Raw genomic sequence first — 13,613 nt, 5'->3', positions numbered from 1 at the left:
TGTCAGAATTCAAACTGACGAGATTTGTGTATTATCATTGATATTTGGCACATTGAGGAAATATTGACGTAACACATCATGGTGGATGGTAAAAACAAGATATACACGTCATCATTAACCTCATCGTCAGGACATTTTATACCACTAATGTGGATACAACAAGAAACACTACATCACGTGTGTAATAACAAACGCACCGTGTACAGTGTCCTTGTACATTTGAAACTAAAATGATGAGTTGTTTCCTAGCAACCACAGCTGCAATATTTACCAACGTCACAACACATCCCGACTTTTACTTTCTTCGTAGGGTTATCTAAAGAATGAAGTTTATTTTTTCAACATTCATAAGGTCATAACCGCATTCACTTTCTAGACGTATTGACCTTGAATCGCGTTTTGCTTCTTGACATATTCAATTTTAAATATGTCATGAAAGCCAATGTTATGACCTCGTGGATGTTGAAAAAATGAAATTAATTCCTTATATTAGCACCTTCTCCTTATATCCTTATATTTACATTATAATTATTGTGATGATTGATTGGATCTGTTAAAGCATTTTATGATTTGTAAAAACATTTTCCATGTGGTTTACCTGGGAGTGACGTCGGAAAGAGAACAGCAGTTTTCGTGGGAAAGTGTCGGACAGTTCTTGGCACGGTCTTAGTAACCATCATAACAACAACACAAATAAAATGAAGCTTCATCTAGAACAGCTATTCTGTGAGAGTTTTGGAGTGATTCTTATGTTTTGAAAATTGTGGGGACCATAACAACATTGGATTTATGTAAATACTACATGGACCGTGTTTATTTAAAAGAACAAGAGAAGCGAGAAGGAAAATTCTGATGGAGAGTACTACCCGTGGTAGCGCGGTCCCCAACATTACTACACACTGTGATGAGGCTAATGTTGTTATGAAAAAAGAATACAATTTTCGCCAATGCTTTCAAGTATGCTGAATGTAAATATAAGGAAGTTCTTCCTTTGGATTGCGTATACGGAAGTATACCGGCAGTTGGCAACGAACATAATCTATTGAGTGCTATCGCTATCACCAAGGTACAATCCTTAATTTGTTTTCCTCGTGTGCAAAGAAGGAAAAAACAACAACAATAACAACAACAAACTAAACATTTCATATTTTATAGACCTTATTAATAACAAATAAGCGTTTACTAGAGTAAAAACGATAATTACATAATAAGGTATATAAGAACAAATAGGTCATGTTGTTATTGAACGATATCAATGTCATCTATGACGAAGACAAGTCAATAATCTGACAATGAAATTGACAATTATCAATATGACGATAAAGCAACCAAGCGCCATATGTGTACAGGGTATCAGTATATTTACCCTATACCCCGAACCGTAGTTTGTTACGTTACTCGTGGTAGATATGTATGGCCCTTTGTAAATAAATCGAATTGTTTTTCAATCTTTCTAATCTTTAATCATCTATATGTCAATATATTGCCTTGTTTTAATCTATGATACATGTATTTCACTTTATCGTCTATATAAACCGGACAATCGCCCTTTGCTCTTATTTCCCTACTTCCTGGTTCTCGCCTCTTGTACATACCGGCGGGACTAAATGATCTCATAACTTTTCATGGTTGTCGATGGCTACTGACACCAGTCATAACTTTTCGTGGGTGTCGATGGTTACTGACAACAGTCAGAACGACCGGCCTAGTGTTTTAAACAGTTCGCCAAGTTGTTTAGCTTCTTTAATAGAGATGATAAGAGAACAACCTTAGATAAAGTACAATTCGTCAGGTATAACGAATGTAACACGAGGGTCATCATATACAAACTAGAACGTACCGACAGATGGGGGCAATTATGTTGTGCGTTTTAGTACTTCTCTCTTTTGAAAGTGGTTTCGGAAATTCTCAAACTGTCTATTTGTCTGGGAACCAAACATGGAGCGACGCGTCTACTGACAGTTCATGTTCATTGTGACGACTTACCCACGACAAAGACATCATGAATGATATTGACGATATCAGCAGCACGGTCTGGGGGACACATCAGACGGCGTGGATTGGGGCGCACGCTAAACGTGTTTGGATTAATTTCGAGGGCTGTTACTTTGGAACATTTAAACACAATGACAACGGAAAAGCAGTGACGTCACCTGGAAACCCGGCTAAGGAATGTTTACGATATTGTAATTACAGTAGATTCGTCCTGACATTAGATAGGTGTGTTTGTTACAATGCTGTTACAGTCACAACGTCTGGTTGTATTGCAAGGGAATGTTACGATACAAAGTACATGTATTGTGGCAATGTAACCGCTGTAAGTAATGACAATGTATTAAATCATTGTATGTGTCAATTCAGTATAGATCACAATAGAAGTTCTGCATTTGGTGAAGACAACTGTCTGGCAGTAACGTACACACCACAAGAACTTTTGATTGCCACAAACTGTAATAATAAATACAGGCCTCTTTGTTATAATGCAAGTACTAATCAAGGTTATGTTGATGCAAGTTCAAATAACTGGTCACCAGCTCTGTCAGAATGTTATAATCACAACAAACAGTTCGCTAACAGCACAATCAGCTGGAGGGGAAATCATAACGGTACCTATTGGGTTGGTGGGTTTACGGTGACGTACACATTATGGGGCCATCCCCCGAGTACCAATGACGGATGTGTAGCAGTCAACAGAACCAACAATCACCTGATACCTGTTGTCTTACCCTGTGGTACTTTACTCCCAGCGTTATGTGTGAACACTTCTGTATCTACACAAACTACTACGGAACTCAGCATCCTAGGTACCACATCTATAATTACCACTGACGGTGGGACATCAACTCAACAAACTACTACGGAACTCAGCATCCTAGATACCACATCTATAATTACCACTGACCGTGTGACACCAAATCAACAAATTACTAACAACATTATCCAGGACAACAACAGTTCAAAGCAGCAAACAACTCGACGTGGACATGTAGTAACAACACATAGCGGGCTTTTGACTACATTTAGCAGTAAGGTTGACGTTATCGATTTAAAATAAGTTTGTTTGTGATATGCGATTGTTTGATTTGAAGTAATAAATAATTAATGTTATTTTTCATTTCGATCCTCTGAGGAAAAGGAGCGATGTTAACATTGTAAACACATTTGTTCAGTAGATCATGGGCTGTTGATTAATTTATTGCACTTAGGGTATAAAATCGTTAGGGAAATCACCTGTACATTTAGAAGCTGATATCTACCTGGACTGTCCGTGTAGGCAATACTGAACAACACATCAGGTATGTATTGTATAACGTCGTCCTACAGTACAACCTACGGTCATATAAGGACGACCTCCTTTGTGTGCGAGATACATGTGTGTAGCCCATGTATATCTTATAAACGAAACACAAATCTTACAAAACGGATAGGACCAGGTGTTCCGCAGTGTCAACCGCTTCATCGGTTACACCTACACTGTTAAAGTAATGTTAAATTAAAGCAATGTCATGCTTTAGCAAGAACATACAAATCACATACAATATTTCAGCACTTTTCAATCGACAATGAATTAGAATGCGCCACAGCTGATTTGTCATTAAGAACTTGTCAGTAATGCCAAGGGCCTAAACTGTTGCCGCTAGCGGGTAATAAAACCTCATAATTGGTCGACAGAAATGTCCAAATGTAGATTGGGGAGGTGCAATAGTCCTTTGATTGTATAAATTTCATCAATTTTGATTATTGAAATTAATTGAAAACAGGGTACTGACAACAAGACCACTGTGCATTATAATGTCAATGACTCTGCATTCTAAGCAACATACATATTTCCAACTAGGTCCTGACAACAACTTGAACAACAATCTTGTAATCTTATCACTGTTACTCAGTATCTATATCAACAATGATCAACTGGGATGTTTGTGTATGGTAGATAGAGGTTATCTATGTATGGTAGATAGAGGACAGTTATGTATGGTAGATAGAGGACAGTTATGTATGGTAGATAGAGGACAGTTACATGTATATATGGTAGATAGAGGACAGTTACATGTATATATGGTAGATAGAGGACAGTTATGTATAGTAGATAGATGACATTTATGTATGGTAGATAGAGAACAGTTATGTATGGTAGATAGAGGACAGTCATGTATGGTAGATAGAGGACAGTTATGTATGGTAGATAGAGGACAGTTATGTATGGTAGATAGAGGACAGTTATATATGGTAGAGGACAGTTATGTATAGTAGATAGATGACATTTATGTATGGTAGATAGAGGACAGTTATGTATGGTAGATAGAGGATATCTATGTATGGTAGATAGAGGACAGTTATGTATGGTAGATAGATGACAGTTATGTATGGTAGATAGAGGACAGTTATGTATGGTAGATAGAGGACAGTTATGTATGGTAGATAGAGGACAGTTATGTATGGTAGATAGAGGACAGTTATGTATGGTAGATAGAGGATATCTATGTATGGTAGATAGAGGACAGTTATGTATGGTAGATAGAGGATATATATGTATGGTAGATAGAGGACAGTTATGTATGGTAGATAGAGGACGAGTATGTATGGTAGATAGATGATATCTATTTATGGTAGATAGAGGACAGTTATGTATGGTAGATAGAGGACAGTTGTGTATAGTAGATAGAGGATATCTATGTATGGTAGATAGGGGACAGTTGTGTATAGTAGATAGAGGATATCTATGTATGGTAGATAGAGGACAGTTATGTATGGTAGATAGAAGATATTTATGTATGGTAGATAGGGGACAGTTATGTTTGGTAGATAGAGGACAGTTGTGTATAGTAGATAGAGGATATCTATGTATGGTAGATAGGGGACAGTTATGTATGGTAGATAGGGGACAGTTGTGTATGGTAGATAGAGGACAGTTGTGTATAGTAGATAGAGGATATCTATGTATGGTAGATAGAGGACATTTATGTATGGTAGATAGAGGACAGTTATGTATGGTAGATAAAGGATATATATGTATGGTAGATAGAGGACAGTTATGTATGGTAGATAAAGGATATATATGTATGGTAGATAGATGATATATATGTATGGTAGATAGGGGACAGTTATGTATGGTAGATAGAGGACAGTTATGTATGGTAGATAGATGATATATATGTATGGTAGATAGGGGACAGTTATGTATGGTAGATAGAGGACAGTTATGTATGGTAGATAGAGGACAGTTATGTATGGTAGATAGAGGACAGTTATGAATGGTAGATAGAGGACAGTTATGTATGGTAGATAGATGACAGTTATGTATGGTAGATAGATGACAGTTATGTATGGTAGATAGATGACATTTATGTATGGTAGATAGAGGATATCTATCTATGGTAGATAGAGGACAGTTATGTTGGTATATAGAGGATATCTATGTATGGTAGATAGAGGACAGTTATGTTGGTATATAGAGGATATCTATGTATCGTAGATAGAGGACAGTTATGTTGGTATATAGAGGATATCTATGTATGGTAGATAGATGACAGTTATGTATAGTAGATAGAGGATATCTATGTATGGTAGATAGAGGACAGTTATGTATGGTAGATAGAGGACAGTTATGTATGGTAGATAGATGACAGTTATGTATGGTAGATAGAGGACAGTTATGTATGGTAGATAGAGGATATCTATGTATGGTAGATAGATGACATCTATGTATGGTAGATAGAGGACAGTTATGTATGGTAGATAGAGGACAGTTGTGTATAGTAGATAGAGGATATCTATGTATGGTAGATAGAGGATATCTATGTATGGTAGATAGAGGATATTTATGTATGGTATATAGAGGACAGTTATGTATGGTAGATAGAGGACAGTTATGTATGGTAGATAGAGGATATCTATGTATGGTAGATATAGGACAGTTATGTATGGTAGATAGAGGACAGTTATGTATGGTAGATAGAGGACAGTTATGTATGGTAGATAGAGGATATCTATGTATGGTAGATAGAGGACAGTTATGTATGGTAGATAGAGGATATCTATGTATGGTAGATATAGGACAGTTATGTATGGTAGATAGATGACAGTTATGTATGGTATATAGAGGACAGTTATGTATGGTAGATAGAGGATATATATGTATGGTAGATAGATGATATCTATGTATGGTAGATAGAGGACAGTTATGTATGGTAGATAGAGGACAGTTATGTATGGTAGATAGAGGACAGTTATGTATGGTAGATAGAGGACAGTTATGTATGGTAGATAGAAGATATTTATGCATGATATATATAGGATACTTATGTATGGTAAATATAAATACATGTCAACATGATTTGCAGATGATAAACATTCCTCATTCTGCGATTATACAACCGCAAGAAGTACGACACAATATCAGCTATTTTTCACTTATAAAAGTCGTCTTTTTCAACATAAGTTTGCCAGGAAAAATTGCTTTGGAAAAGAGAAAAGGCAATTTTCAAAGTGAAATGTGAAAATTTGTTCCAACTGCTCAGACTGTGCAGAGGTGTTTGAAATAACCATGCAGTATTAAGCCACATTCACGGACGGTAAAGATTATTGAAATATCGCTGCGGTTCGTGCGCTATATTAAAAATAAATGAAGATAGTATTTGGAGCACAAGAAACACCTTTCCTTAGCTAACCTACTTTCTACCGCTTCAAAATAGATACCCCCGTGTTCCAAGTTCTGAGACCCCGATGTGGAACTTGGACACGGTGTAAGATGCCAGACGACAGAATGATTTGCCATTTTCTGACACTGTCTGATTCTGATATCAAGGACTCCATTAACGCTGGCAACACAAGGAAGTCAATAAAGACAGTTGTCCGCCGATATCCTGATGAGATACGTATCCAAACTGACTTCGATACATCTTGTATGAACCGCTTATCGTTATGGTCGTATGGCCGTTTTCAGCTGATAGTTATTCCCACGGTACCAAAATGGATCGTCATGGTCCATTGGCGCGCTATGCGTTGTGAACGGATTATGTATTATAGGTACCATATGAAATAAAATAAAATTGACATATTGAATCGGAATTTTACATCCATGTATGCCTCTGGTCGACAATGGTAGTTTGTTTATATTTTACTTTGAATGATATAGGGTAAATGGGTTATTTTAGTCTACTCATTTTTGTTTATCCAAGACACATCTTCGTGATTCGAACTCTGAACCTGCAGGTGCTAGGCGGTGGTTCTACCATATGAGCTATGTCAAAATTGATTTGAATGCGGAAAACCCCTCTCGAATGTTGCAAATGGCCCGATGATGCAACTTTACGGTCATTTAATGAAATATTGATTGCAAATAACAACCACATTTTTAATAAATAAAACTATATGATATAGATTTAGGTTTGTATTCAAAAACTGAGTTTTTAACACTTTTTTTTAACGATCAATGTTAGGTCGAAACAGGCCAATATGTGTCATACAACATGTACCTCTTTTCAAGTATCTAAACTAGATTCTACGTACAGTTATTCGTTTTAATGACCCTTGGATAACGAGGACTGCTTGGTTATAAAGGTGAGGAATACAAGTAACACAATGTTTCTAATCTTTGTCAGTGGATACGAAACGCTTCAGATAACAGTATAGTAATAGATTACAATATCAGTAGGCCTACTGCTAGGTAATTAAATCATTGAGTCAAATCCTGAACATTATTATATTTTTGGTATCTATACAATATGCGTTAAAATGTTTATTGAAGAATTTGAAGAAAACTACTTGATTATATAACATGTGCCTTGCATTTTATCATGTGTTGAAGACTCTCTATGTTTTCATAACATATAAATTATGACAATATATACCCTAATGATGATACGATTTGAAAATCAATACCATAGTTCTTTACGATTGCAGTTAAAACAGTGAAACTCCCCACTGATTACGGGGGATCTCTAATGCGGTGCTCCATTCTCTATATGCAAATGATCCACAGAAAACATATCGTACACGCATGCGCAAACCGGTTTGTTTTGAAAAATGACGGTTGTCAAAGTCACGCATCAGAAGCCAAAAGTTGATTAGACGCACTGATTGGTGCCTAAAGTAAAAGAAAATAATTGGTTAAAATCGTAACATTATCTACGACTTACAGCTTCAACGTGAGTGTGTTAGGCAACAAGTACAGATAGGTTGAACGTGAAAAGCCACCATGAATTGGTAATGAATCTTCTCGGTATCAGTAAACATACATTTGTACCCATGCTTTTCTTTTTATCGTCTGGGCGCGCGTAGGATTCGTTCATGTTCTATTTTTTGTTGTCTATTACATACTTCATTTATGAATAATTGACATAATCGAGAAGATTTGACGGTAATTCCTTCTGATATAACGGACGTATATATAGTTGGTTCCTACGACTTATCATCGTAAACTCATAGAATGAGTTTATTGTAATTATTGATCTGTTAATGTTTATAAATATCCGTTATCAGGTGGTTTATAAACCAACACGTTGGCTTTTGCTCTCCTACTTCCTGGTTCCATGTGTTTATCACATAGTGATAAGACAAACTAATTTTTCATGTTCGGGATGTCTACCTGTACCAGCCAAACCGATCCGCATAGTGTTTTAAACATTCCACCAACTGTGTTCACTTTTTGGATTGACAAAACAAGAGAATGAATTTAGATAAATCGCTACTTCATAGGTAAAACAAACAATACAGAGAAATGAGGGTGATACTGCTGTGTGTTTTATTACTGTTGTCTGTGGAAAGTGAATGTGAAATCCACACAACGGTCTATTTGTCCAGACAACAAACATGGAACGATGCCTCAGGCGACCTTGGGTGTTCAATGTTAGGCCTCGACCTCACAGGAGATGCTGAGAAAGAAATTGGCAATATTAGCAGCAAGGTCTTGGGGACGCATCAGACGGCGTGGATCGGAGCGTACGTTAAACGTGTTTGGATTAATTTCGGGGGCTGCTTTTATGGAACATTTAAACACAATGACAGCGGTATAACTGTGACGTCACCTGGAGACCCGGCTAAGGAATGCTTACGATATTGTAATTACAGTAGATTCGTCCTAACAGGAGATAGGTGTGTTTGTTACAAGGATGTTACAGTCACAACTTCTGGTTGTATTGCAAGGGAATGTTACGATACAAAGTACACTTATTGTGGGAGAGGAACAGCTATAAATTCTAACAAAGTATCCACTTATTGTATGTGTCAATTTGGTGTGGAAAACAATTCCAACCACATATCAGGTGACGGGAACTGTCTGGCAGTTACTTACACACCACAACAACAGTTCGTTACCAGGAGCTGTAATGAAAGGTACCAGCCTCTGTGTTATACGCCACCAAACACTATCAAAATTTTTAACATATTGACCTCATTGGATTGGTTACACGCCCTATTGGAATGCTACAAATACAACTCGCAGTTTGCTTCTACAACAATCACTTTCAGACAATATCGTCACCGTATCACCTATTGGGTTGGTGGGTTTGCGGTGACGTACACATTATGGGGCCATCCCCCGAGTACCAATGACGGATGTGTAGCAGTCAACTTCACCAACAATCACCTGATACCTGTTGTGTTGTCTTGTGATACTTTACTCCCAGCGTTATGTGTAAACACTTCTGTATCTACTCAAACTACTACGGAACTCAGCATCCTAGATACCACATCTATAATTACCACTGACGGTATGACACCAACTCAACAAATTACTACGGAACTCAGCATCCTAGATACCACATCTATAATTACCACTGACGGTGTGACACCAACTCAACAAATTACTACGGAACTCAGCATCCTAGATACCACATCTATAATTACCACTGACGGTGTGACACCAACTCAACAAATTACTACGGAACTCAGCATCCTAGATACCACATCTATAATTACCACTGACGGTGTGACACCAACTCAACAAACTACTACGGAACTCAGCATCCTAGATACCACATCTATAATTACCACTGACGGTGTGACACCAACTCAACAAACTACTACGGAACTCAGCATCCTAGATACCACATCTATAATTACCACTGACGGTGTGACACCAAATCAACAAATTACTAACAACATTATTCAGGACACCAACAGTTCTAAGAAGCAAACAACTCGACGTGGACGTGTAGTAACAACTCATAGCGGGCTTTTGACTACATTTAAAGAAAGTGTGAGCGATCTTGATCTGTCTCCATCAACAAGCCCGGAGCAGTCGTCTGTACCAACAGTGGTGGGATCTGTTGTAGGGGGCGTGGCAATGCTAATTATCATAGTTGTTGTTATTTTACTGTTACGTCGTCGTGAAGTGTTCAAAAAGTTTTCTGCTGCTAAAAATAGCGGTGAAGGTGACGACATAGAAATGAGAAAGCCTGATAAAGTGGATCACAGCTATACAGAGGTTATAAGTACATCAGATAATGTTTATAATCACCTGGGTGAACTAAAAACTAAACACAATGTGTCAGGTGAGGATTTGTATGACCATACTGGTGATCAGAGTGAAACATACGGTCAACTTCACACACACAATAACAAGTATGACGATGACAGCGAGTATGACCATACCTTCAATCATACAGCAAGCGACACATACGGACATCTTAACAGCGCGTATCCACGTGACGATGATAGCGAGTATGACCATACCTTCACTGGTATATCTGATGACACATACGGTCGACTTCACGCTGGTAAACGTCGAGATAGTGACGATGTTTATTACCATACTGGCGGATCAGGCAACACGTATGATCACATAAATATTTCTAAACATCCACCTGAAGTTGAGAGTGATCATGACCATACACGTCTTTCTTGATAGCGGACAAAAACAACAGGACAACATGATAACATAGGATGATATGGAGGAATATAGAAATAATATAGAAATACAAATTATTTAAAGGTTGAAGTTATCCATTTAAAATAAGTCTGTTTGTGATATGCGATCGTTTGTTTTGAAGTAATAAATAATGAATGTTATTTTTCATTTCGATCTTCTGACGAAAAAGAGCGATGTTAACAATGTAAACACATTTGTTCAGTAGATCATGGATTGTTTATTAATATATTGCACTTGGGGTACCACCGTCACGCGAGTTCGTCATCGCTATAAAATCGTTAGGAAAATCACCTGTACATTTAAACGCCGATATCTACCTGGACTGTCATTGTAGGCAATACTGAACACATCAGGTATGTATTGTATAACGTCGTCCTACAGTACTACCTACGGCTATTTAAGGACGACCTCCTTTGTGTGCGAGATACATGTGTGTAGTCCATGGGTATCTTGTATACGAAACACAAATTTTACAAAGCGGATAGGACTAGATGTTCCGCAGTGTCAACCGCTTCATCGGTAACACCTACACTGTTAAAGTAATGTTAAATGAATGCAATGTCATGCTTTAGCAAGATCATACTTATGCCACGCACTATTTCAGAACTTTTCAATAGACAATGAATTAGAATGCGCCACAGCTGATTTGTCATTAAGAACTTGTCAGTAATGCCAAGGGCCTAAACTGTTGATGCTAGCGGGTAATAAAACCTCATAATTGGTCGACAGAAATGTCCAAATGTAGATTGGGGAGGTGCAATAGTCATTGTATAAATTTCATCAGTTTTGATTATTGAAATTAATTGAAAACAGGGTACTGACAACAAGACCACTGTGCATTATAATGTCACTGACTCTACATTCTAAGCAACATACATATTTCCAACTAGGTCCTGACCACAACTTGAACAACAATCTTATCACTGTTACTCTGTATCTATATCAACAATGATCAACTGGGATGTTTGTGTATGGTATATAGAGGATATCTATGTATGGTAGATAGAGGACAGTTATGTATGGTAGATAGAGGACAGTTATGTATGGTAGAAAGAGGATATCTATGTATGGTAGATAGAGGACAGTTATGTATGGTAGATAGAGGACAGTTATGTATGGTAGATAGAGGACAGTTATGTATGGTAGATAGATGAAAGTTATGTATGGTAGATAGAAAACAGTTATGTATGGTAGATAGAGGACAGTTATGTATGGTAGATAGAGGATATCTATGTATGGTAGATAGAGGACAGTTGTGTATAGTAGATAGAGGATATCTATGTATGGTAGATAGAGGACAGTTATGTATGGTAGATAGAGGATATCTATGTATGGTAGATAGATGATATATATGTATGGTAGATAGAGGACGGGTATGTATGGTAGATAGAGGACAGTTATGTATGGTAGATAGAGGACAGTTATGTATGGTAGATAGAGGATATCTATGTATGGTAGATAGAGGACAGTTGTGTATAGTAGATAGAGGATATCTATGTATGGTAGATAGAGGACAGTTATGTATGGTAGATAGAGGACGGGTATGTATGGTAGATAGAGGACAGTTATGTATGGTAGATAGAGGACAGTTATGTATGGTAGATAGAGGACAGTTATGTATGTTAGATAGAGGACAGTTATGTATGGTAGATAGAGGATATCTATGTATGGTAGATAGAGGACATTTATGTATGGTAGATAGAGGACGGGTATGTATGGTAGATAGAGGACAGTTATGTATGGTAGATAGAGGACAGTTATGTATGGTAGATAGAGGACAGTTATGTATGTTAGATAGAGGACAGTTATGTATGGTAGATAGAGGATATCTATGTATGGTGGATAGAGGACAGTTATGTATGGTAGATAGAGGACATTTATGTATGGTAGATAGAGGATATCTATGTATGGTAGATAGAGGACAGTTATGTATGGTAGATAGAGGACATTTATGTATGGTAGATAGAGGATATCTATGTATGGTAGATAGAGGACAGTTAATTGGTATATAGAGGATATCTATGTATGGTAGATAGAGGACAGTTATGTATGGTAGATAGAGGATATCTATGTATGGTAGATAGAGGATATCTATGTATGGTAGATAGAGGACAGTTATGTATGGTAGATAGAGGACAGTTATGTATGGTAGATAGAGTATATATATGTATGGTAGATAGAGGACAGTTATGTATGGTAGATAGAAGATATTTATGTATGGTAGATAGAGGATATCTATGTATGGTAGATAGAGGATATCTATGTATGGTAGATAGAGGATATCTATGTATGGTAGATAGAGGACAGTTATGTATGGTAGATAGAGGACATTTATGTATGGTAGATAGAGGACAGTTATGTATGGTAGATAGAAGATATTTATGTATGGTAGATAGAGGATATCTATGTATGGTAAATAGAAGATATCTATGTATGGTAGATAGAGGATATCTATGTATGGTAGATAGAGGACAGTTATGTATGGTAGATAGAGGACATTTATGTATGGTAGATAGAGGACAGTTATGTATGGTAGATAGGGGACAGTTATGTATAGTAGATAGAGGACAGTTATGTATGGTAGATAGAGGATATATATGTATGGTAGATAGAGGACAGGTATGTATGGTAGATAGAGGACAGTTATGTATGGTAGATAGAGGATATTTATGTATGGTAGATAGAGGACAGTTATGTATGGTAGATAGAGGATATCTATGTATGATAGATAGAGGATATC

Source organism: Pecten maximus, chromosome 6, assembly GCF_902652985.1.
Source record: "Pecten maximus chromosome 6, xPecMax1.1, whole genome shotgun sequence".
In the NCBI taxonomy this organism is placed as follows: domain Eukaryota; kingdom Metazoa; phylum Mollusca; class Bivalvia; order Pectinida; family Pectinidae; genus Pecten; species Pecten maximus.
This window is presented reverse-complemented; position numbering follows the sequence as displayed.